Consider the following 25,000-nt stretch of genomic DNA (forward strand, 5'->3'; position numbering starts at 1 on the left):
GAGAGAATATCAGATGAAGGATGGGATTCAACCTCGGTAGAGAAGTAGAGGGAAATATTACCTCGTCGAAGCCATCACGTTTTAATGACGTGTCATTTTGTCGGAGAAGTGATCCCTCGCTTCTGTTATTTCACTCTCTCTTGTGTACTTTTCCGTCAATATATATATATATATAGAGAGAGAGACAGAGAGAGAGAGAGAGAGAGAGAGAGAGGGGCGTGAGTTAAGTGCTAAACACTTTACAGAGAGAGTTACAAGGAGTTACAAGGATTATGATGTCTCAAAGCCTAGTCCATCCGAGGAGACATCGTGGGCTCACTTATCTCTGGGAGCAGATATTACTGTTCATTCACAGTATTCTAACGATTTTGTCTAGCTGTCTTTTAAACTCTTCCACACTGTTGCTCTTTACAAATTATGGTGGCATTTTATTCTGTCACATATCTTGTATGTAAAGAAGCTCCCGCAACAGATGTGTTGTATCCCTTCAGTTCTAGTTTCCATCCACTATTTCTTGTCTGGTTTTCGTTTAACGTAAATAGGTTACTGTCTGCTTTTGTTGTTATGCCTTTCAGTATTTTAAATGTTTCCATTAGTTGTCCTCGCAATCACAGCGTTTCTAAGCCATACATGTTCAGACTCCCTGGTCGTCTTTAGTAGCCTATTTGCCTGATGGATGGAATTAACTTTGTGGCTCTTGCTTGTACCCCTTCTAGACTATTTGTGCCCTTTTTTAGTGTTGGTGACCTAAACTGTACTACATATTCAAGATGAGGTCTAACTATTGATGTGTAGAGTTGCAGCACCGTTTCCACTTTCTGTATTTGAACTGCCTTTTTTATGCACTGTTTTGTAGATTTTAAGGCCTTGATAATAATGATTCCAAGGTCCGCTTCTTGTTCTACACTATTTATGTCATTCCCAAGCAGCGTGTAGTTGGCATGATAGTTGTTTGTTCCTATTTGTAACACTACAAATTAAAAGGCATTTGGCATTTTTTTTATCACGCTCCTATTTTTTTTAGATTATTTCTTAAACTTTCTACTATCTCTGGGTCTGTTGTATTTATATCTAGTTTGGTGTCGGCTGCAAACTTGGATATCCTGCTAGTAAATCCTACATGAATGTCATTAATATAAATAAAAAACAAGAGCGGGCCAAGGACAGAACCCTGAGGAACTCCGCTTGTCACATCTGCCCTTTCCGATTCTTCGCCGTTTCTTACAGCTCTGTTTTCTATTAGCCAGTCTTCGATCCAGTCTGCTGTTTCTCCTACAATTCCTAAAGCTATAATTTTTGTCATTAGTTTTTGTGTGGAACTTGGTCAAAGGCCTTTTGGAAATGTAAGTAGAGTATATCTATTGCTCTGCTACTCTCGTAAATACCAAGCATGTTATGGAAAATCTCCAAGAGGCTTGATAGGCAGGATCTATTTTGGCTGAAGCCGTACTGACTGTTTAATAACAGGTTGTTTCTATCAATGTAATCCACAATTTGATCCGCAATTGTGGACTCAAAAATCTTACAAGGGACCGATGTTAGACGGATTGGTCTATAACTCCCTGGCTCTTCTCTTGGACCTGTTTTGTAAACTGGGGGCAGGCACATTTTACCTAGTTTCCATCCTTTAGGTGCCTTTTGTTGATCTTCCGTTGTTCTGTAGAGTTTATATAGGCAAGGAACTATCTCCTCTTTTAACTCTTTAATTTCTCTTGGATGAATCCCATCTGAGCTAGGAAATTTGATCTTGTTTAGTTTTTCTATTTTGTTTTTAACGTCTTCTTCTGTAAATATTATTTTGTCAAGTAGTTCTGCCCCTTCATATTTAATAGCTGGGTCAGGGATTGGGATAGTGTCCTCAATTGTGAAAACACTTGTAAAAAACTTATTCAATAATTCTGCTTTTTCCAAGTCTGAGTTCACTAGGTTTCCCCCATTGTCTCTTAGGGACCTATGCTAATTTTGACTGGCTTCCTATTATTAACATGAGCAAAGAATTCGTTTTGGTTTTCCTTACAAACTGATACAACTCTCTTATCCTCATTTATCTTTGCAATTCTTATCAATTTATCCACGATTCTACAGTTCTTTACACCTGCTTACTTCTGGTGTTGGGTGTGGATGTATTGATTTGTGCAATCTTTCTCCTATTTTATTTTTAATTTCTCTGTTGAACTTAGGCTGAGGGTTGCCAGTTGTTAGTATTTACTTGAATGGAATACATCTGGAGCGTTTTTCTGTGTATTCTTCCTAAAAGTTTTCCCAGTAATTGTCTGTCTGTGTTCTGGTCGAACTCTACATTTATAAAATACTCCTATAGTTTTCTTAGGTCTCCTCGACGGCAGTCTAATCTCTTTAGTCTCTTCTCCTTTTTATGCTGAATATTAATGTGAAATGTAATAATTTTATGGTCGCTTTTGCCTATACTCTGTTTTTTTCCATCTGTCCATCCGCCTGTGGTGTTTTTGTATGGTAACACCGCGTCCCGGGCCTTAGATAGTTACGCTACTTGTAAGTTTTAGGTAAATAAAAGGATATCTGGGTGTACATTTGCAACTGAAAAGTGTTTTAATAATTTACCGTATGCGAATTACACTGTTAATATTCGAAATATGATATTATTATAATCGTTGAATGTAAGCTGAATGTAACTATCTAAAGCCCGGGACGCAGTGTTACCATACAAAAACACCACAGGCGGATGGACAGATGAAAAAAAACAGAGTATAGATTTGCACCTACTGAAAGGTCAGATACTAGGTTATCTTCTGTTGATAGGAGAATATCTAGTGGGTTGTTTCCTCTAGTAGGTTCGCCACTCCATTAGTGGAAAAGAGAGAGAGAGAGAGAGAGAGAGAGAGAGAGAGAGAGACGTTTGCAAAGTGTGCTCACTTATCTCTAGGAGCAGGTGTTACTATTCATTCACAGCGTCCGAATGATCTTGTCTAGCTTTCTTTTAAACTCTTCCACACCGTTGCTGTTTACAACTTCTGGTAGCGGTATATTCCACATGTCACATATCTTGTATGTAAAGAAGTGCGTGAGAGAGAGAGACAGAGAGTTGGTTCAAATGATATATTATTTTACAGAGAGAGAGAGAGAGAGAGAGAGAGAGAGAGAGAGAGAGAGAGAGAGAGAGAGAGAGAGAGAGAGAGGTGGTTCAAGTGCTATATTATTTTACAGGGATAGAGAGAGAATGGGGGTGCAAATGCTCTAATCCTGATTCAGAGAGAGAGAGAGAGAGAGAGAGAGAGAGAGAGAGAGAGAGAGAGAGAGAGAGAGCCGTTAGAATACAGCAATTGCAATTTCCTGGCCTTCAAATTCTCAGTCGTGTCATTTGAAACAGCGAGCGAAAGTTAAGTCGTGACCCGACATGTATGAAGTAACATTACTTGACTTAAGACGTTACTTAAAACATTACTTAAGGAGTTGGTAAATAAGATAAGCAACTGACCTCAAAAGTTGCTGGTAGGTTGATTTAGAAGGGCCTGGTGCCAGTACTGGGCCTTGGCTTAATTTTGGGACTTCAAATCTTAACCAACCAACTGAGAAAAAGTTCGTCAACAACCTCTCTCTCTCTCTCTCTCTCTCTGCTCTCTCTCTCTCTCTCTCTCTCTCTCTAGCTAGGTAGTCTCAGTGTCTGTCTCTCCTGTCAACAAGAACAGAAGTAGAAATACGAGAAAAGTTCATTCTTACCCAGGTGCAGGAGCAAAGGAGATAGCCGAGGCAGTGAAGAAAATCAAACTGAAAAGTAGAAAAAGTGCAATCATAATGCAGGGAGGAGGAAACGACTTATTTCTAAAAGATGGAAGAACTGGCCAGACACAAGGTCTTGTAGCCAACCTGAGGAATGTTGTAGAAAACATCTGTGAGAAAATCGATAATGATATTCTTATAGGACTTCTACCAAGAACCAATGTAAGCCACTACTCCCTCAGCAAGGCAAATTGGAATCAATGACAGACTGGAGTGGATATGCCTAGAAAAGTGCGTTAGCTTTGTAAACTTTTGGGACAGTTTTTTAGGGAATAAAAAACTATATAAAAGGGATGGAATTAACTTGAATTTGGAAGTAGCAAAATTACTGGGAAATGCATTAACGAAAACCTCCTGAAACACCTCAGTAAAGTGAACATTCAAGGGAAGAAGTCGGAAGCTCCCAGAATTTGGTTAGAAATGGCTCTGCAGGAAACAGTGAAAATAAGGGAAATGAATAAAGCCACCGAGGACAAAAGAGCAGACAGAAAAATTCATCAGAATGGCACAGTTTACTGCACAATCTATTCGGAACAAGGAGATCTCTTCAAAGCATTGATAGCAAGTGGGGAATTAGAAATAATAGGTATCACAGAAACATGGGTGCAAGAGACTTCGTAGGAGAGTACCAAATAGTAGGATGTAAATTGTTAAAAAAAGATGGACCTAATAAAAAAGGTGAAGGCGTTATGTCATATGTCAAGGACCTCCTCAGTCCAATAGAGTGTAAAATTACAACCAAGCAAGAAGTAATTGGCATCAATATAAGCAGTCTAGAGAAGCCGCTAATTCTAACACTAGTGTACAGACCTCCCCACCAACCATAGATGTCCGACGAGGGGCTGTATTGCACTACAAGGACAAAAAATAAACAACAAACTCTGCATAATAATGGGAGATTTCAATACAGCTGTGTACTGGGACACTATGACCTCCACATCAAAATTAGAAGGAAAGAGACATCTAGAATTTGACAAAAATAAATTCCTCCACCAATGGGTTGACAAACCTATAGGAGGAAACAACATACTAGACATGGTCCTATCAACAGAAGATAACCTAGTGTCTGACCTTTCAGTAGGTGCAAATCTAGGCAAAAGCGACCATAAAATCATTACATTTCACATTAATATTCAGCATAAAAAAAGAGATGATACTAAAGAGATTAGACTACGTCGAGGAGTCCTAAGAAAACTAAAGGAGTATGTTAAAGATCTAGAGTTGGACCAAAATACAGAAAGACAATTACTGGAAAGCCTTTCTACAAGAATACAAAGAAAAACACTCGAGATGTATGCCATTAAAGCAAATACTGACAAATAGCAACCCTCAGCCTAAGTAGTTCAACAGAGAAATTAAAAATAAAATTAGAGAAAAAGAGAGATTTCACAAATCAATGAATTTACACTCAACACCAGAAGAAATAAACAGGCATAAAGAACTGTAGAATGGTGGATAGATCAGTAAGAAATTCAGAGATAAAGGAGGATAACATTATTAGAGTTGCATCAGTTTGTATGGAAAACCCAAAAGAATTCTTTGCTCATGTTAATAGAAGAAAGTCAATAAAAAATAGTATAGGTCCCCTAAGAGACAATCGAGGAAACCTAGTGAACTCAGACTTGGAAGAAGCAGAATTATTGAATAAGTTTTTTACACGTGCTTTCACAATTGAAGACACTACCTTAATCTCTGAGCCAGCTATTAAATATGAAGGGGCAGAACCACTAGACAAAATAATATTTACAGGAGAAGACGTTAAAAACAAAATAGAAAAAATAAAAATTTTGGCCCAGATGGGATTCATCCAAGAGAAATTGAAGAGTTAAAAGAGATAGTCCCTCACCTATACACTTTACAGAAAAACGACAGAACAACGGTAGGCACCTAAAGGATGGAAACTAGGTAATATGCCCCCAGTTTACAAAACAGGTCCACGAGAAGAGTCAGCAAATCATAGACCAGTCTATTTAACATCGGTCCCTTTTAAGATTTTTGAGTTCATAATTGCAGTCAAATTGTGGATCACATTGATAGAAATAACCTGTTGTTAAACAGCCAACACGGCTTCAGACAAAGCAGATCCTGCCTATCAAACCTCTTGGAGTTTTTCCATAGCATGCTTGGTATTTGCGACAAAAGGCCTCTGACAAAGTTCCACAAAAAGAAACTAAGGACAAAAGTAAGAGCTTTAGGAGTTTGTAACTAACAATGAAGAATCTGAATGGGCAGATGTGACAAGCGGAGTTCCTCAGGGTTCTGTCCTTGGCATGCTCTTGTTTTTTTTTCTTTTATATATAAATGACATTGATGTAGAATTAACTAGCAGGATGCCCAAATTTGCAGATGACACCAAACTAGGTGTAAATACAGCAGACCCAGAGACAGTGGAAAGTTCAAGAAATGATCTAAAAAAAGATAGGAGTGGTCAAAAAGATGGCAAATGCCTCTAACTTGGATAAGTGTAAAGTGTTAAAAATAGGAACAAACAACTGAATCTTGCTAGGGAATTACATAAATTGTGTAGAACAAGAAGAGGACCCTGAAGTCATTATTACAAAAGACTAAAAGCTACAAAAACAGTGCATAAAAGCTGGAAAGAAGTCATAGAAGCTATTGGGATATAAAGAGGTAGTTCAAATACAGAAAAGACGAGGAAACGGTGCTGCAACTCTACACATCAATAGTTAGACCTCATCTTGAATATGTAGTACGGTTTTGGTCACCAACACTAAAAAAGGGCACAAATAGTCTAGAAGGGGTAGGTACAAGCAAGAGCCACAAAGTTAATTTCATCCATCAGGTAAATAGGTTACCAAAGACGACCAGGAAGCCTGAACATGTATGTCTTAGAAACTATGATTGCGAGGGCAACTAATAAAAACATCCAAAATACTGAAAGGAGTAACGTAGACAGTAACCTATTTACGCTAAACAACAATCAAACAAGAAATAATCCATGGAAACTAGAACTGAAGAGATACACGTGTGTGACACGTGGAATAAACCGCCACCAGAAGTTGTAAACAGCAACAGTGTGGAAGAGTTCAAAAGAATTCTAGACAAGATCATCAGGTTTTGTGAATGAATAGTAGAACCTGCTCTTATAGATGAGCACACGATGTCTTCTCGAATGGACTAATAAGTCTTTGAGACATTCTTTCCTTGTAACTCCTTGTAATTCTCTCTCTCTCTCTCTCTCTCTCTCTCTCTCTCTCTCTCTCTCTCTCATTTTAAATAACTATTAGAGAATTGGCATTCTTAGTCTCACTCTCCCTCTCTTATCATAAATAACGATTAGATCATTTGCATCCTTATTCTCTCTCTCTCCTCTTTTCAGCATGACATCTGCTAATGCTACTGCTGTCGTCTCCTCTTCCCTTTCTAGCTCATGAAACACGGGAAATCGACGTCAGGCATTTTGGCTGAGGGAGTTCGAAAATACCTCCTCCCGCAGTCTGATTGCTGTCTTGGGAGGAGAGCACTCTCTCTCTCTAGGGAAGCTTAGGACCTTTCTCTCTTCTCTCTCTCTCTCTCTCTCTCTCTCTCTCTCTCTCGGTAGGTAAGTGTACTTATCAACTTGAATTTTTGTCATAAAAATGTACTACGTTTCATACGTTGTAGTTGGGGCGAGACAAAATTTCATATATATATATATTATATATATATATATATATATATATATATATATATATATATATACACGCATTAAGCTACAAATGTCCTTTAATATCTAATTCGCTCTACCTCAGAATTAATATATTTTCATATATGTTAACTGTAGGGGAATTTTTAGTTGATAATAATCTCGTCTTCTGGGTTCCCAGGTTCGCGCCCCGGAGCCGACGAAATTATTATTAACTAAAAATTCCCCTTCAGTTACCATATATGAAAAATATATTAATTCTGAGGTAGAGTGAATTAGATATTAAAGGACGTTTGGAGCTTAGTGCATATATATGAATCGCGGTCATGTCATATATATATATATATATATATATATATATATATATATATATATATATATATATATATATATATATATATTTATATATAGTATATATCACATTCAGGCGGAAGTATACATCAGCAAGCAGGAGCCCAAAGAAGACGACAGTCAACAGTACAGTAACATATTTATTGTTAGAAACGTCTGGTGTTACTTAACACATCATCGGTCTGTAAAAATTAAAAATACATATCGATTTTTTTTAATTCAAAATAAAAGCTAAATAAAAAACAGGAGTTACAATCTTTCAAATAAAAAAAATATGAAAAGCAAAAAGAAGAAATAATTTCTGAAGCCAACCTGACCATAAAAAAAGAAACGACGAAGGGAGACCAGAAGCTCACGCATCGCATGCGCAGAGAACCTTAGGCCAAGTGCGAAGGAGGAAACTCGTCGGAGTTTAGAAGAGGTGCATCACGTAATGGTCAAAGACACTAGGGTCGTAAAGTAGGCAGATTGTTTCGTAGTTCCAATCACGGAAATATGTTCTTTATCAATATCAATCTTGCATTTAAAGGCATGATTACTAATACTAGAACATTTGCTGTTAGTAATCCGTGAGCCAGATCTGTAGCTCAAACCTAAGTGGCTGATGTAGCTACTGTTGACTTGCGTCCTCTTTTGACTCCTGCTTGCTGATATATATATATATATATATATATATATATATATATATATATATATATATATATATATATATCGAGCTACAATGTCCTTTAATATCTAATTCGCTCTACCTCGGAATTAATATATTTTCATATATGCTTAACCGAAGGGGAATTTTTTCTCGATAATAGATTTGCCTGGACCAGGGCGCGAACCTATGGATCCTTTCAAACCCAGGAACGTCAGTGAAGCTTTACCTACTACACCACCACTGACGTTCCTGGGTTTGAAAGGATCCATAGGTTCGCGCCCTGGTCCAGGACAAATCTATTATCGAGAAAAAAAATTCCCTTCGGTTAAGCATATATGAAAATATATTAATTCCGAGTAGAGCGAATTAGATATTAAAGGACATTGTAGCTCGATATATGTATATGAATAACGGAAATGTGATTATGACTTATATATATATATATATATATATATATATATATATATATAATTATATATATATTATATCGTATCTCTCCCAGCAGATGATCTGTGGGAATCCGCGCGTGATGAAAGCCATACAATCAGTCCTGAGAAGTTAGTCATGCAAGTTCTCTCTCTCGCTCTCTCTCTCTGTACACACACACACACACACACACACACACACACATAATATATATAATATAATATATATATATATATATATATATATATATATATATATATTAGGGATGATTATTCATGATTATTTCAATATATATGTGCCAAGATACTATTTTTTCCTATAAGAGGATGTGTACCTCGAAAGGACGAGGCAGTGACGTCACGCGAAACGTCAGGATTACGTCACGAATGTAAAACCAAGCATTCCCGATTTTCTCTTTATACCATCAGTTCAAGATACCATGTGTTCAGAATTTTCAGGTTTACACCTTGCATTCTCGGCTTGATCTTGATACCTTGTAGCTATCCAGGGCTTTCTCTTATGCTATGCTTCCAAAATTTTCTCTTTACACCATGAATGCTGAGCAGCACTACAAACACAATACAGTTGTATTTCTTACAAATTGCAGCTATAATAGTAATTCTTAACAGGTATGTTTTAGTAAAATCAAAATGTGATCCACAAAAATAAAAGTTTGGCTACATAAGCAGCAGCCAAAATATACCTTCCGAACACAGATTGGAAGCAAATGACGCTATTCGTCAATTATGTGGAAAATCATGTTTCCATTGGTTGGGATTCATGACGTCATGCTTTTTAATTTTGATTACAGCCGCCAGTTTTCTCATCTGGAGACGTGGTACGGAATACGGCTAACTTGAGTACCTTTGTGTACTCTATAGTATCTTTGATATATATATATAATATATTAGTATATATATAGAATTTATAATTATATATCTAATCTATATATATATAAATGATATAATATATATATCTATATATGTATATATAGAATATATTATAATATATATACCATACATACATATATAAATACATCTATATAATTTAATGTATGTATGTATATGAATGAATGAGTTGTCACATCACCGTGATTTATATATACACATTAAACTACAAATGTCCTTTAATATCTAATTCGCTCTCCATCGGAATTAATATATTTTCATATATGTTAACCGAAGGGGGATTGTTTACTTGATAAGAAATTCGTTGGCTCATGGGTGTTAACCACGGAACCAAGATGAAGCTCTTTTCCCACAAGGCTATCACTAGAGGTATAAGTTAATTAACGCCGCCTCTCACCTACAAATCCCTGTCGATCTCAAGTATTCGTTGTTTTAACGTCTGCATCAACCCAGTTGCAGCTCGACCTTGATAACTTTGTAGTGCTTTTGTTGCACGTAGCCATATTATGAGTCTTATCACATCACCGTGATTCATATATACGCATTAAGTTACAAATGTCCTCTTCCGTTATCATATAGGAAAATATATTAATTCAGAGATAGAGCGAATTAGATATTAAAGGACATTTGTAGCTTAACACACACACACACACACACACACACACACACACATATATATATATATATAATTAATATAATATATATATATATATACATATAAGGTAATGCCACGGTGGAAAATGAAAAGACGAGAATAATTGCCAAGACTTTCGTGGAAGGGTCGTACAGACGGAAAGATCTTGGCAATTCTCGTCTTTTCATTTTCCTCCGTGGCATCACCTTTATTCATTCATAGCATCACGTTTTATATATTTCGTGATCAAGTTATTCATATAACATATATATATATATATATATATATATATCCACATATATATATGTACTATATATATATATAAATATTATATATATATATATAGATATATATATATACAAATACACATATATATGCATATATGTATGTATGTATTGGGGATGATTATTTATTAATTGATAAAATATCAATAATGAGGTTTACTTGTGTTATGATAAATATTATTTTTAGGTATAAATACTAACATTTCCATGACATATAAATCCCCTTCACTTTCCTCCAACACAAATTTTTAGACATTTTCGTCTTAACAACTCAAGGTTAAAAGCGACACAGTTTTTAAATTAAAACTTTATTTCTATACACACCAAGAGTCATTTATTTTTATGAGAGTGCTTTGAATGATATCTCATACTTAGCATAATGGAATATAGTAAAATAAAAACGTCTGCGAAATTCAAGTGTTTTCTAGAAGCCATACTGATCTGAATGCAAGCCAACAAGATTTCTAAAATTCTTCGAAAAGTACTTTAACAAACACCGTACAATGTCTGAAGTGCCACAGGAATGTAGAGCGTGTTAAAACATATTTATTTTGTTGTTCTGTTTCACTGGATGTTTCACACAACACCGAATAAACGAAATTGATTTTCCTTATCTTTGTTTAGCTTCACTCACCTGAATCGAGACGCGCTTTGAGAGGTAGTGAGATTAAACTCACTTCCTCTCAGCCATAGATCAGTTGTCCAGATGACGCATGCGCATATGATTCAGAGAATCAGAATGATTAAGCAGCAGTTATGTCATGTTTTTTATTATTTAATGCTGTAGAGAATGAATAAAGCATTATTTTATCGTAAAGAACGGGACGGTAGATATACTGTTTTATTATTTAAGTGACGGGACTAAGTCAATGTGTGGATTAATGATTATTATAATGTTATGCCTAAATGGTTTATTTTCGAAATTATGTCTATAGGCCTACATCATCCAAGGAGGTTAATAGTACATTATTTTGATGCTAACTGACTGGACTAAAGTAACTGACTATAGATAAAGGATTACTATGATGTTAGGCCTATACGATTTCATTTCTGAAATAGGTCCATAGGCGTATATCATTCTGGGAGGAAAATCTAACATTTTTGATGTCTTTTAGATATAATCTATGTAATCTTAGGCATAGTCATAGAATGGATTAAGGATTAGCATTATGTTGTTAGGCTATGCGATTTATTTTCTGGAATAGGTCTTTGGGCCAATATCCTCCTGGAGGAGTGTATGTACATCATTTTGATTTCATGTAAAACATCACTGGTGTAACCTGAGGCAGTTGTGCAGTTTTGTGGAATCTTCTGATCTCCGAATATTTCAGCGAGGAGCACAATCTTTCTGCTCTTTGCTGCTGCTGCTGCTGCTGCTCTTATATTTACATATCTATCGCCCTTTCTTTGAATTCCTCTCTCTCTCTCTCTCTCTCTCTCTCTCTCTCTCTCTCTCTCTCTCTCTCTGCAGGCTGATTTCCCTTTAGCGCCCTCTTCGGTTTATTATAGTCTGCTGACTTTGTCCGTAATACGGGTTTTCTTCAGTTGAAGATTTACAAAAAGAAAGATAATTTCTTTGGTAGATTTAGCTGATAGGAATCAGTCACTGATTAATAATAAAGTATTATTGCAATGTTAGTTAATCTCTGTATGAGTCTAAGATAACAGAGGTATTTTCCAGCGAAGATGACACAAAAAAGTTAATATTACATTGTCACAAGCTCATCCAAATCCTACTGTCCTTGCCTCGCGAGGATAGAGTCCTTCACGCAAGTCTTTCGTGAATCCTTAGATGACGTAAGGACGCGATAAATCACCAATATACAAGGACTAGACTGAAGAAGAAGGAAAAGAAAAGAAGAAGAAGGGTCTATGCTGGACGAGTGATTCCCTCGGAAGATACCGTGCATTAACCACAAGTATGAACTGGATGTACGGTTGTAGGAAGCCCAGTTTGTTTATTGTTAAAGTTAGGATATATTCACTTTTACAATGAGTGTAAAATAATGCTTGTAGCAAAGATCGCCTTTAGGAAGCTCATTTTATTTATTTTAAAGTTAGGATGGATTAATGATGAGTATAAAAGGAAAATTTACATATAACATGCAAAGTAATTTCATTATAAGATTGAAGAGAGCCTATTTCCCAAAATGTTTCACCTTATATGACATCATCCCATTTTGGGTAGCTACGTGTGTCACGAACCAGAATTTCCCATGCGAAGAGAGAGAGAGAGAGAGAGAGAGAGAGAGAGAGAGGGTGTCATTTCTGAGGCTGATATTGGCGTTGTGTGCCAAAAATTGCTCTTTCTTTCTCTCTCTCACGATCGGAATTTACTTTCTGCGTTAACATAAAGAGTTGTACCTAATGGTCACTCTTGGAGTTTGTTAAGATTTTTATAGATTTGCTAATCGTTATGGAATCTGAACATCCAGTGTAAAAATGTGCAACAGTTCTTTCAAGAGTTTTGGAGATTTTTGAAGCTGCAGCAAAAAGAGGAAAACTTGAAGTTTAAGATATTGCAAAAAGTACAGTTTCCAGTGCACTTAAAATACTTTGGTTATTCCAGGTGAACTTATTCACAATTCAATGTATTGTGTCTTGTGCTAATTTGTTTTTGAAATGTGTTTTTTAGGTATATTGTATGTGTAACCGTTTCTTAGTTTTTTCAAATTTTGGGAAGTAAATTTGATACTCTTATACACCATTCACAGTTTGTTTGATTAACTTAAGTGTTTCTTAATGATTCAAAATTGCATGCTTGATTTAATTCTATATTTCAACACTTGTGAATTAATTTGCATTTACTTAGATTTCTTTTCAATTATTAAGTAGTGCGTAACAGTTTGAATTTTACTTGAGCTATTTAAATGTTTGATAAATTAATTTTCTTGATAAATTAAATTTGATTTGATTTTGTTTAATAATTAATTCTAGAATTAATTAAATTTTGTGTTGTTTTCAAGTAATAGTCAATTTTTCTGAGATTGTAAAATTCACTTATAAATTTAGAATCTAGAAATAATTTTTTTTGTATTTAAAATTTTCATAAGAGTGGTTCATTTATTGACCACCAGTAATAGGATTTTATTAGTGTCCAGACCCAGTGATAGATTGTGCTGTTTTCTTTCAATTTTCTTAAAGTGAGTCAGGACAGGGGAATGCTTAGACATTTAAAGTTGTTGTTGGAGTGATGCCCTTTAATTAACTTCAGCATACAGGAAACCTCACACTTGTTTTGATGAACTTAGTCTAATTTCTTGCATCTTTAATAAGCTTTTTAAGGGATCGCTGTTGCCTTTGCAATACTACTCAGTCGTATATTTATCTGCTATGAAGGTTCAAGTGTCTGGATGCTGTGAGGTAACTTTAGGTAACTTTTAATTTTATGAATGGTAAGTGTAATAACCAAAGATTTGGGCGCTTCGTCACTCAACACACACACACACACACACACACACACACACACACATATATATAGATATATATATATATAATATATATATATATATATATATGTGTGTGTGTGTGTATATATATATATATATATATATATATATATATATATATATATATATATATATATATATATGATGAAAATGGAAATATTATCAACAAAAGAGATGGAGTGATAAAAATTGCTGAGGGTTTCCATACAATGCCGTACAGTAGTGATATAGGAAATAACTTTGTCAATAAAAACAATGAAACACCCGAGCCGATACCAAAAGGAACAGTAGGAGAAGTAAAGAAAGCATTAAAAGACATGAAAAGAAACAAAGCAGCTGGAGAAGATGGCCTAACAATTGATTTCATAATAGATGGAGGAGATTTCATAATAGTAAAACTCGCAGAACTTTACACAAAATATTTGCAAGAATTTTCTATACCTACAGCTTGGGAAAACTTCATCATTATATTTAATTCACAAAAAGGGAGACACAAATGACCTGAAAAATTACCGCCCAATAAGTGTTATCTCAGTAATTTATAAAATATTTACGAAGATCATATTAGGCCGAATAGAAAGACGGCTAGACTTTAATCAACCAAGAGAGCAGGCAGGTTTTAGAAGCGGGTATTCAATAACTGACCATATCCATGTAATTAGCCAGCTACAGGAAAAATCAACAGAGTAAGACAAACCATTATGTATGGTATTTATAGACCATGAGAAAATTTTTGATTCTGTCAAAACTTCAGCAGTAGTGAAAGCCCTTTAAAAGCAAGGAATAGATGAATCTTATTTTAGAACACTTGCAGATATCTATACGGGTAGTACAGAAATCCTAAAACCATAAAGATAGTGAGAAATTTCCGATTGAGAAAGGAGTTAGACAGGGAGACCCCATCGCTCCTAAATTATTCACAGCACGTATAGAAGAAGTTTTTATGAATTTAGATTGGGAAAATGTAGGAATTATCTTTAATGGGGAATACCTTAACGACTTAAGATTTGCAGACGACAGAGTTCTATATAGTGAATCAGGGGAGGAATTGGAAAAGGTGATAGAAGATTTGAAAAAGCAGAAATGTAGGACTGAAAATGAATATGAGTAAAACTAAGATAATGTTCAATGAAAATGCAGAGATAACAAATAAGGGTTATGGACGAGCCTGTAGAGATTGTTAATGAATATACTATTTAGGACAGACAGGAAGTGTTTCCCCAGAACATGAGACCGAATTACCAAGCAAGAATTAACCATAGGAGGGAGAGCTTTTGGTAAACAAAATGAGATTATGAAAAGTAAAATGCCACTTTCTCTAAAAAGAAAAGTATTTAATCAGATGGCCCTACCAGTATTAACTTATGCTTCAGGAACTTGGAGCCTCACTAAAGCCTTAGAGAATAAGCTAGTTACATCTCAGGAGCTATGGAAAGAATAATGATGGGAATAACACTAAGAGACAGAAAAAGAGCAATATGGATACGAGAGCAAACTAAAGTAGAAGATATTCTAACAAGTAAGAAAAAGAAAAAGAATAACAGAATGGGTCCCTAGAGATTACAAACGAAGAAGGGGAAGGAGGAGAAGACGATGGATTCACGAGCTAAGAAAATATGCGGGTATAGACTGGCATAGAAAGACCATTGTAATCTGTGTTACGTCCCTTCGAACCCGTATAGTGTAATCCTTTTACTTCTCATGTGATTAAGAGTGTGAATATAATCAATTAAGCTGAGTTCGAAGGAAAAAAAATCAAAAGTTGGAACTCGCTTCTAAAATAAGAGAGATTTCGTAGCTAGAGGAAAAGAAGGAAGATTTAAATGCCTTACACCTTTAACCGTCTTGGGTTGGGTAACAAAAGACTGCAACGTAATAGTTCATCAAAGGCCAAAAAGAAAAGGTCACGGAAATTAAGCTTGAGTAAAAGGCTAACCGGCAACGCTCGTCAATTACATGACCCGCTAAGCTCACGTTGAAACAGTCCGACTCTTCCAGGTGATAGGTGTTCAGTCTGCTTCTGGCTACTGGATGAGTTAGTAGGTTGTGCGCGCGCTCTCTTTCTCTTTCGTTTGTTGTGCTAATGCGTGTTCTGTCGTGTTTAACAATAATCCAGAGATTTATTGTTGTGTGGATTACCAGGATTAAACATATGTGCATTGGATTTTAATATCTGCGATACTGATATGTAACGAGGATTATCGTGGATTTTTAAATCGCTCCCTGATTGTGACGCGTGGATTAATGAGGTGAGGTATAGAGATACTACGTTACTGTATATTCCTGTGTATTTTGATATAGCACGGGACAAATAGGTTTTTTCATGTAAATAAAAGCATATTCCTTTGTTTTTGTATATATATTGCCATATCAATATCTGGTCTTCAAGAGAATAGTTGTTTATATAGATGTACCTGCTTAGTATAGGGTAAACAGGATTGTTTTAACATGCATTTAAAAGCATATTCTTCGTATTTTCGATATATATTGGCATGTCAGAAACTATTGTTGTTTATATAAGTATAGTGTGGGGCAAGAGGGTTTATTGCATTTAATGAAGCTCACTTCTCACATTTTTTACATATATCGCAATATCGAAATCTAGTCGTCTTGCTTATATGAGTAGTATAGTAGAATTATTGTTTCGTTAACTGCAGTATACGGCGAGAACTGCATATTATACTTATTTAAAAACATATTTCTCTGTTTTTTGACATATTACAACATCAAAATCTAATGTTCTTGTTTATATAAATAGAGTATATGGATAACAAAGGCCTCAATTCGCATTTATTCAAGGAATAGTCCTCGTAATTTTGATACACAAGTATATCAGCATCTGGCTTTCAGGAGAATAGTTCTATATATAAGTGCTAATGTTCAGGGGAAGAAGGGTCATTGCCTTTAAATAGAGCGCATTCCAGTGTTGTTTTGACTTATTGCAATATCACAATCTAGTCTTTATAAGAGTAATTGTTAATGTCAGTGTGCTGTATAGGGCAAGAGGGCTTATTGCATTTATAGAAAGCCTATTCCTTTGTTTTTAATATATTGCAATATCAAAATCTGGCCTTCGGGAGAGTTTTGTTCATATAAGTGCAATATAGGGCAAATAAAGACTTCTTATTTTGCATATATTTAAAAGTATGTTAATTTTAATTTATGTTACTATGTGGTTATAGTATGACCTCTTGTTTATAAAGTATGCACTGTAAACATGCGTACTACGTAGCCAACTTGTCCATATATACAACAAACACGGGCTAATTTTATTTTGTATTTATTTAAAATTATATCTTTTTAAGTCAAGTCACGATATGCGGTTATAATATAACCTCGTTGTTTAAAAAGGAAGCGTACCCATTTATACAAAAACAGGACCATTTTTTTCATTTATTTACAGGCATATACTTTACATTCATGTCACAATATGTAATTTCTAGATGACCCACTTGTTTACAAAGTTTGCACAGTAAACAGGTCATGAATTTAGCCATGACACGGGAGAAAGGCTCTACCCGAGTTCATTAAGTCTACCTGCTATCAGTGTTTGTCAAGGACTCGACGACACGACGATTATGGTTATAGTGCTTGAACCTTTCATTTGACTCAGTTGGTATTGGGGTGGAGAGAGAGAGAGAGAGAGAGAGAGAGAGAGAGAGACTAATTTTCGAATGTAATAATGATAATAATGATATAGAAAAATGTTACCCATTTTTACATATGTACATATATATTATGAGAGAGAGAGAGGTACTCATTAGAAAAGATAATAATAATAATATAAAAAGTGTTTCAGCACACATCATATATATATATATATATATATATATATATAGATATATATATATATATATATATATGTGTGTGTTGTGTGTGTGTGTGTGTGTGTGTGTGTGTGTGTGTGTGTGTGTATATGTATACTCGTATTTCTCATGAGAGAGAAGAGAGAGAGAGAGAGGAGGACGAGAGAGAGAGAGAGAGAGAGAGATACTCATTAGAAGATATTATAATTATAATAGTAATAATAATAATATAGAAAAGTTTTAGCCATTTATTGTACATATTATTATGAGAGAGAGAGAGAGAGAGAGAGAGAGAGAGAGAAGAGAGAGAGAGAGAGAGAGTGGTGGGCTGGTTTTGGGGGCCTGTACTGGTGAGGTACAGATAATTTAATTTTTTTGTATCATAGCGATATTACTCGTGGCATCTTATTTTCGACGACTTCTCTTCTGGTCGTTTCTCAAAGTCGTTTCTTTCAGTCGCTGTGCGTACAAAGATAAAAAGGTGAATGTCGGAATTACATAAGAGGATTAGACACCATGCTAATGAGCATGTTTTGTTATACCCTTGTCCCTCTAGGTGTCAATATTTTTATATATCTCCAGAATTGTTGAAAGAATCTTCATGAAATTCTGTTTTTAAAGTTTAAAAGTACTTATCTCTCTCTCTCTCTCTCTCTCTTCTCTCTCTCTCTCTCTCTCTCTCTCTCTCTCTTCCCGTCTTGTAAGCCCAACCAGGAGTGAGATAAAGAATATTAAACTGGCAATAGGTATTTAAAACCTCTTGTTTCTCTCGCTCTCTCTCCTCATGTCTTGTATGTCCAACCAGGAATGTGAATGTGATAGACCAATAAGTGGATATTAAGTCCAACTGTCTCTAAAGTCGGTATAGGGAACTGCAGTATTAGGTAGTTCCCGTATTTGACAGAGGTAGTTTCACGTCTTTATAGTTCAAGATAATATTGTACGATAATGTGTGAGAATTGCCTACATTACTTATGCTGAGATGTTGAAAATATATACACTTGTTTTGTGAAATTTTTATCAAGAATTTTCTCTGCAGGAAAGTGGTATATATATATATATATATATATATATATATATATATATATATATATATATATATATATATATAGACATAATATGTGTATATATACGCACATATATATTGCTTTTACAGGATAATCAATTCCCCAGAGATTAATACAACATAAACGGTCACTTTAGGTATAGACAACAGAGCTCAGCTATTTTTAACCATATAAATGACCATGACCACAGACACCGGAATCTGTCACATACAATTTATAGCAGCAAATGTCGGTACAAAAGCCAAATAGTGGGGTCGGCCTTGATTAAACAAAGACAGGTAATGAACATCTTAAAGGGCGCCTGGGATTCGGATGTCATAGATGAAATCTTCCTTCAACCAACGCTTAAGAATATTAAAGAGAAATTATCAATTGGGGTGACCTAGTAAAACGGCTTACCTGTAGATAGATCTCTTGGTATAAATATCGCCTTTTCTGTACCTTTTCTCATTGATTACCTTCCTGAAGAGGGAGACACCAGTCTCTGAAATAGAGTATATTTTGGTGTTTTAATGAGCTCCTTTTATTAAATGGAATTCTTGTTGTAACAGAACGTTTTTACTAGTCATATATATATATATACATATATATCATCATTTTTTTTTTCAAGCTACAAATGTCCTTTAATATCTAACTTCGCTCTACCTCGGATTGATATATATTTTCATATATGTACCGAAGGGGAATTTTTAGTTGATAATAATTTCGTCCCCCCATCCCTTCCACTGGACGGTGGTTCGATCCCATGGGGGGACAAAATTATTATCAACTAAAAATTCCCCTTCAGTACATATATGAAAATACATCAATTCTGAGGTAGAGCGAATTAGAAATTAAAGGACATTTGTAGCTCGAATGATTCATATGAATCACGGTGATGTGATAAGTATTCATACACACACACACACACACACACCACACACACACATATATATATATATATATATATAAATCATATATATAATATAGATATATATACATTACATATATACTTTTACATATATAAACGAGCTTTTAGGACCAAATGACACTCGTTTAAACAAATTAAACAAACAGGCAACTCCCTTACCTCTCTTTGCTGCTTATCATTCTGCATGAGCCAAAAATGCAAACTGGGCTAATGAATCCTCTTAGATACAAAAATATACTTTATATTTCCCAAATTAACTAAACATTAGACGGAACAAAATGAATATAAAAATGGAGTTAAAAGAGCAAAGTCTGACCCCAAAAAGCTGCAAACTGTCATTCTCCTCTCCTGAACTAAGTTTAAGTAAACACTTCCCCTAAATCTTACTGTCTGATTAATTACGCCATTTAAATGATCATTAAAGTCTTTAGAGAACCCATTCTCTTATATGGTGCCATGGACCCATCTGAAATAAAGAGACATTTATTACATCGCTCCAACATGTGAAAGTTAATTAAAACGAACGTGTACACACTACACTTCTCTTTCTCTTTTCAAAGAGTAACTTTCCAAAGTCTCATGTTACTCTACCTTGCAATGGGTGTCCTCGAACCTCCTCCAATGTGTGTTCTATACCACGACACAAGTAATCAAAGAGTGTCCCCTCTTCTTAAGCATCCCTTATTGTTAGGGCCCATACACCACACTACGAACACACACACACACGGACACGCCTTTCGGAGTGCGATAGCAACCGGCGTGCCGCATGAACCAATCTCGCAATGTCTGAAATGTCGTCAACCTCATGGTCACCAATTCTGATTGTTTTTCATTTCAGCACTCTTATCACTAAACGCCCCTGTCTCTAACCAGAAAAAGCTGAGATTAACAATTCACCACCACACCTACTTTTGAGACATATTTATTTTATACAGGTAATATATATATATATATATATATATATATATATATATATATATATATATATAATCATCTCAAATTAATTAGCTATAAATGTTCATTGATGCCTATATCAGTAGCCAACTGAATATGTGTTTCTAAGCACGATCTCTAGATAGAAATATGGGAAACTAGGGCTCATTCTCAACAAGCCATTAAACCTTCTCGGCTCGTTAGGTAGTCAGTACCAATTCTTACGGAAGGTAGTGATTGTAAGACTCAGAGTAAATAAAATAGGTGATGCTTGTTTCGGATTGTGTGTGATTTCGTTTTCATAGCTGTGAATGAGAATTTCATGTTTGATTTTAGTAAAAGAATATAATATATTATATATATATATATATATATATATGTAGATTTTATATATATATATATATATATATATATATATATATATATATATATATATATATATATGGGACCTGAGACATTTACAAATTCAGTTTTAATACCTATCAAACCTATCAATCAATTCGTCTTATACTTGACTTTAAAGTCATTAAGTTCTTATTTCTCTCTCTCTCTCTCTCTCTCTCTCTCTCTCTCTCTCTCTCAAAAGCCACAGCATTCAGGGAAACCCCCCATTTTTTTCACAGCCGAGTTGCTTAAATGGCAATATGCATATCGAATCATTTTCGTATCACTGGCTCTTCCGATTGCCGGAAGTGTCTCGATTTTTGTACAGCGGCTAAAATGTTAACTTTCGGAAAACTTCCTACTTTTTTCTTTTTCTTTTTTATCACGAACGAGGAATAAGTTTAGCAGTGAATTGGCTGACTGCTTCTGACTGCTTTTTTAATCAAAGTTTTTATATTTTTCTTTTTTCTTTTTAGGAATGAATTTGCTTGTGAATTTTTACTTCTCTGTGGTGTGTGTGTGGGGGGGGGGGGGGGGGGGGCTGAGAAATTGCTGAGTTTTGTTCCTGTGTTCTTAGTTATAATGAATACGTGGATCATTATAACATTTAAAGGTTTAAATTGTATAAGTACGGTGGATTTTGTTTACTGGTTCTATATATATATATAGTTTATATTCTATCATAGATATTATTAGAGATATATATATATATATATATATATATATAATACACACACACACACCTATATATAAGGTATATATATATTCAGATATATATATATATATATATAGACACATACACACACGACACACAGATAATATACTTATACACATTTATACGTTCACCATTAAAAATATATATATATATATATATATATATATATATATATATATATATATATATATATATATATATATATAGAGAGAGAGAGAGAGAGAGAGAGAGAGAGAGCACATATCTTTAGACCACTGTTCATAATATCGATACCCATCAATACCAGAAACTCTAGCATCAAAAACCATAGTCGTTGCGACACCAATATACACCAGATCACTCAATTATCCAGAAACACACAGATCCATTGGCATTTGAAAGCCCAAACGTTTTAATCCATTAAGTTTTGAACATTATCATCATTATTGTTGTTATTGTGTTTTTGGCCTATCTCATTCATCCTATTCGATTGGGTGGCTTTGATAGTGTGGTTTTCCGGGTTGCATCCTGCCCCCTTAGAGATACATCACTCTCCTTACTATGTGCGCTTTTTCTAGTAGCACACTTTTCTGCATCTGGTTTTTCCAGGTTCCTCTCCAGGGATCTGGGATCGTGCCTAGTGTTCCTGTGATTATGGGTACAACTTCCACGGGCATATCCCATATCCTTTTTATTTCTATTTCCGGGTCTTGATACTTATCCATTTTCTTTCTTTCTCATCTACTCTTGTGTCCCATGGTACTGCGACATCAATGAGTGATACTTATTCAGAAGATGAACCTTATTCATTGACTGGAAATTTAGCTACCAAACCATTAGGGGTTCATATGAAATAAATTATATATGATTTCAGCTGTGACGTTTAATTATAAGGCCGTTAATTTTTTTTTATCCATATTTATGTTAACATCCCACACGCACACACACGCACACATACCTCACACGCATCCGAATTTCTCTTTTGAACCCCGACTACTGCTACAGGAAGTCAGTTGGGGGGGGGGGGGCGGTGTGTGGAAGGGGAAGGGGTTGGGACCTCGCAAAAATCGAACATGTATGACTATCGCCACATCGCGTGCTTGTGCGCATCTCGCTCGGCAAATGTCAGTTCACACGAATATGCTTACGATGCTGAAAACGGAGTTCTCCTGTTCTCTCGTTAACTCGGTGGAATTTCGTAGAAGAGTTTTGTTTGTTTTGGTCAAACTACTGGGAATTGCGTGTCTGTTGTTGTGAATGTAGGTGTACATGTAAATACATTCTTTTCAAGTTCCTGTGACTATGTTTTTATGGATTTATTTAGGCAAAATTGAACCTTGTCACTTTTGTACTTAGGCATTGGTTGTATTTACAAAACGCACTCTTTTTAAGACCTACGTAACATATTCTCATTAATTTTAAGCTGATATATCTATATTTTTTATTGATTTATTTAGGCAAAACAGCACCTCTTCACTTTGTAGTTAGGCAAAAACTGTGTTTACGAAAAGCGCTCTTGCTAAGGCCTGTCTAAGATCAACTCACTGGAATGCCAGTCAATTTTTTTTACTCCTTTTTCTTAGCAGTTAAACATCTATGTATATGTTTTATAAGTTTAGGCAAAACAGAACCTCTTCATTTTGCAGTTATGGGAACAGATGTATTGACAAAATTTACTTTCATATTATTATTATTTGTATTCAGAAGATAAACCACTATTCATTTGGAACAAGGCCACAAAAGGGGCCACTATCTTAAAATTCAAACTTCCAATGAGTGTTAGTGTTCGTTGGCAAGAAGCAGCCGAGGGTACAAGCAATACAGAAAGAAGAGATCAGTTATTAGAAATGACAAAATATATTAACAAATTTATGAATAGAAAAAGAATGTAATAAAATCATCAAAGTGCAAAGGCGAATTGCTTTTGGGTAGCAATACGTCTCATCTTCGCTTGAACTTTCGAGTTCCCAGTTCCACAAACATCTCTCCCGATTGGAATGTCAGTCAATGTTTTTATATTTTCTTAAGCAGCTGGGAATTCAGCCACAGTGCAGTTGTGGAAATATACTATATGACTTTAAGGAGCACCCAGCGGAAACTGAACATATTGGATTCCAAGGTCTCTCTCCCAAGGATGGGATTTCTGGGCAACCCCCCGCCACCCCTCGTTTTTGGGGGTGGGGGTTAATCTTTCGGTTTCGTATGGTTATGCTTGAGACCTTGTGATAGTAATGTGAATAAGAGTTGTTATATTAAATGGTTTTAAATATTGATTGTGATATTGTAGTTGATTTATTAAAGTTAGGTCAATATCTTAAGCAATGTGGTTTTAAGTAATAATAATAATAATAATAATAATAATAATAATAATAATAATAAATAATAATAATAATAATAATAATAATAATAATAATAATAATAATAACAGCTACTAGTGTTTTAAAAAATGAAGCCATCTATAAATTTTGATTTAATGTGAATACATCTTACAAAATAAATTATGAAGGGCAAGTCATAGAATTATATTTGTACACAAAATTTCAAACCTAATTTTTGAAAATGATTCTAGAAACTAATGTATTGTTCCTGGTATGATTTGAAAAATGAAGCCATATATAAATTTTAACTTAAAAGTCAAATCCCCTGTCAACTCATAAAATCAGTCGCATGGGCCAGGTAATAAAACCGTGTTTTGCCTGTTGTTAGAGAAGTCAAAAATTAAGCCTTCCAAGAATTTTAATTAGAAAAAATATATTAATTATAGAATAAATCATATAACTCAGGTAATAAAATCATGTTGTATCTGTTGTCAAAGCAGTAAAAAATGAAGTCATATTTATATCTTAACATACTGACAAGTCATCTGTTAATTTTAAAACAATCATACAGCCCTAAATAGTAAATAAATCATGTTTACCTGTCTGTCGACAGCAGTAAAAAACGGAGCCATATATATAGATATATATATATATATATATATATATATATATATATATATATATATATATATATATATATATATATATGTGTGTGTGTGTGTGTGTGTGTAATGTCAAACCATTTGATAACTTATAAAATCAATAATATAACTCATGAGAATGAA

General features: G+C 34.7%; 2 protein-coding genes across 5 annotated transcripts in view; both read left to right on the forward strand.

Moving 5' to 3' along the window:
- Nucleotides 1-25,000, forward strand: part of LOC135224508 (uncharacterized) — a 388,697-nt gene that overhangs the window by 114,690 nt on the left and 249,007 nt on the right. For 2 of the 4 annotated variants that reach the window (XM_064263539.1, XM_064263540.1), the window contains exon 1: nt 16,102-16,352. The exons of the other annotated variants lie outside the window; for them this stretch is intronic. The gene's annotated coding sequence lies outside the window, so the exon portion shown is untranslated. Of the gene's footprint in view, nt 1-16,101; nt 16,353-25,000 lie in introns of those variants that run through there. 4 annotated transcript variants of the gene reach the window in all.
- The window catches only part of LOC135225078 (uncharacterized), an 81,992-nt gene that overhangs the window by 53,012 nt on the left and 3,980 nt on the right, over nt 1-25,000 (forward strand). The window lies entirely within an intron of this gene.

This window comes from Macrobrachium nipponense, chromosome 12, assembly GCF_015104395.2.
Source record: "Macrobrachium nipponense isolate FS-2020 chromosome 12, ASM1510439v2, whole genome shotgun sequence".
Taxonomy (NCBI): Eukaryota; Metazoa; Arthropoda; class Malacostraca; order Decapoda; family Palaemonidae; genus Macrobrachium; species Macrobrachium nipponense.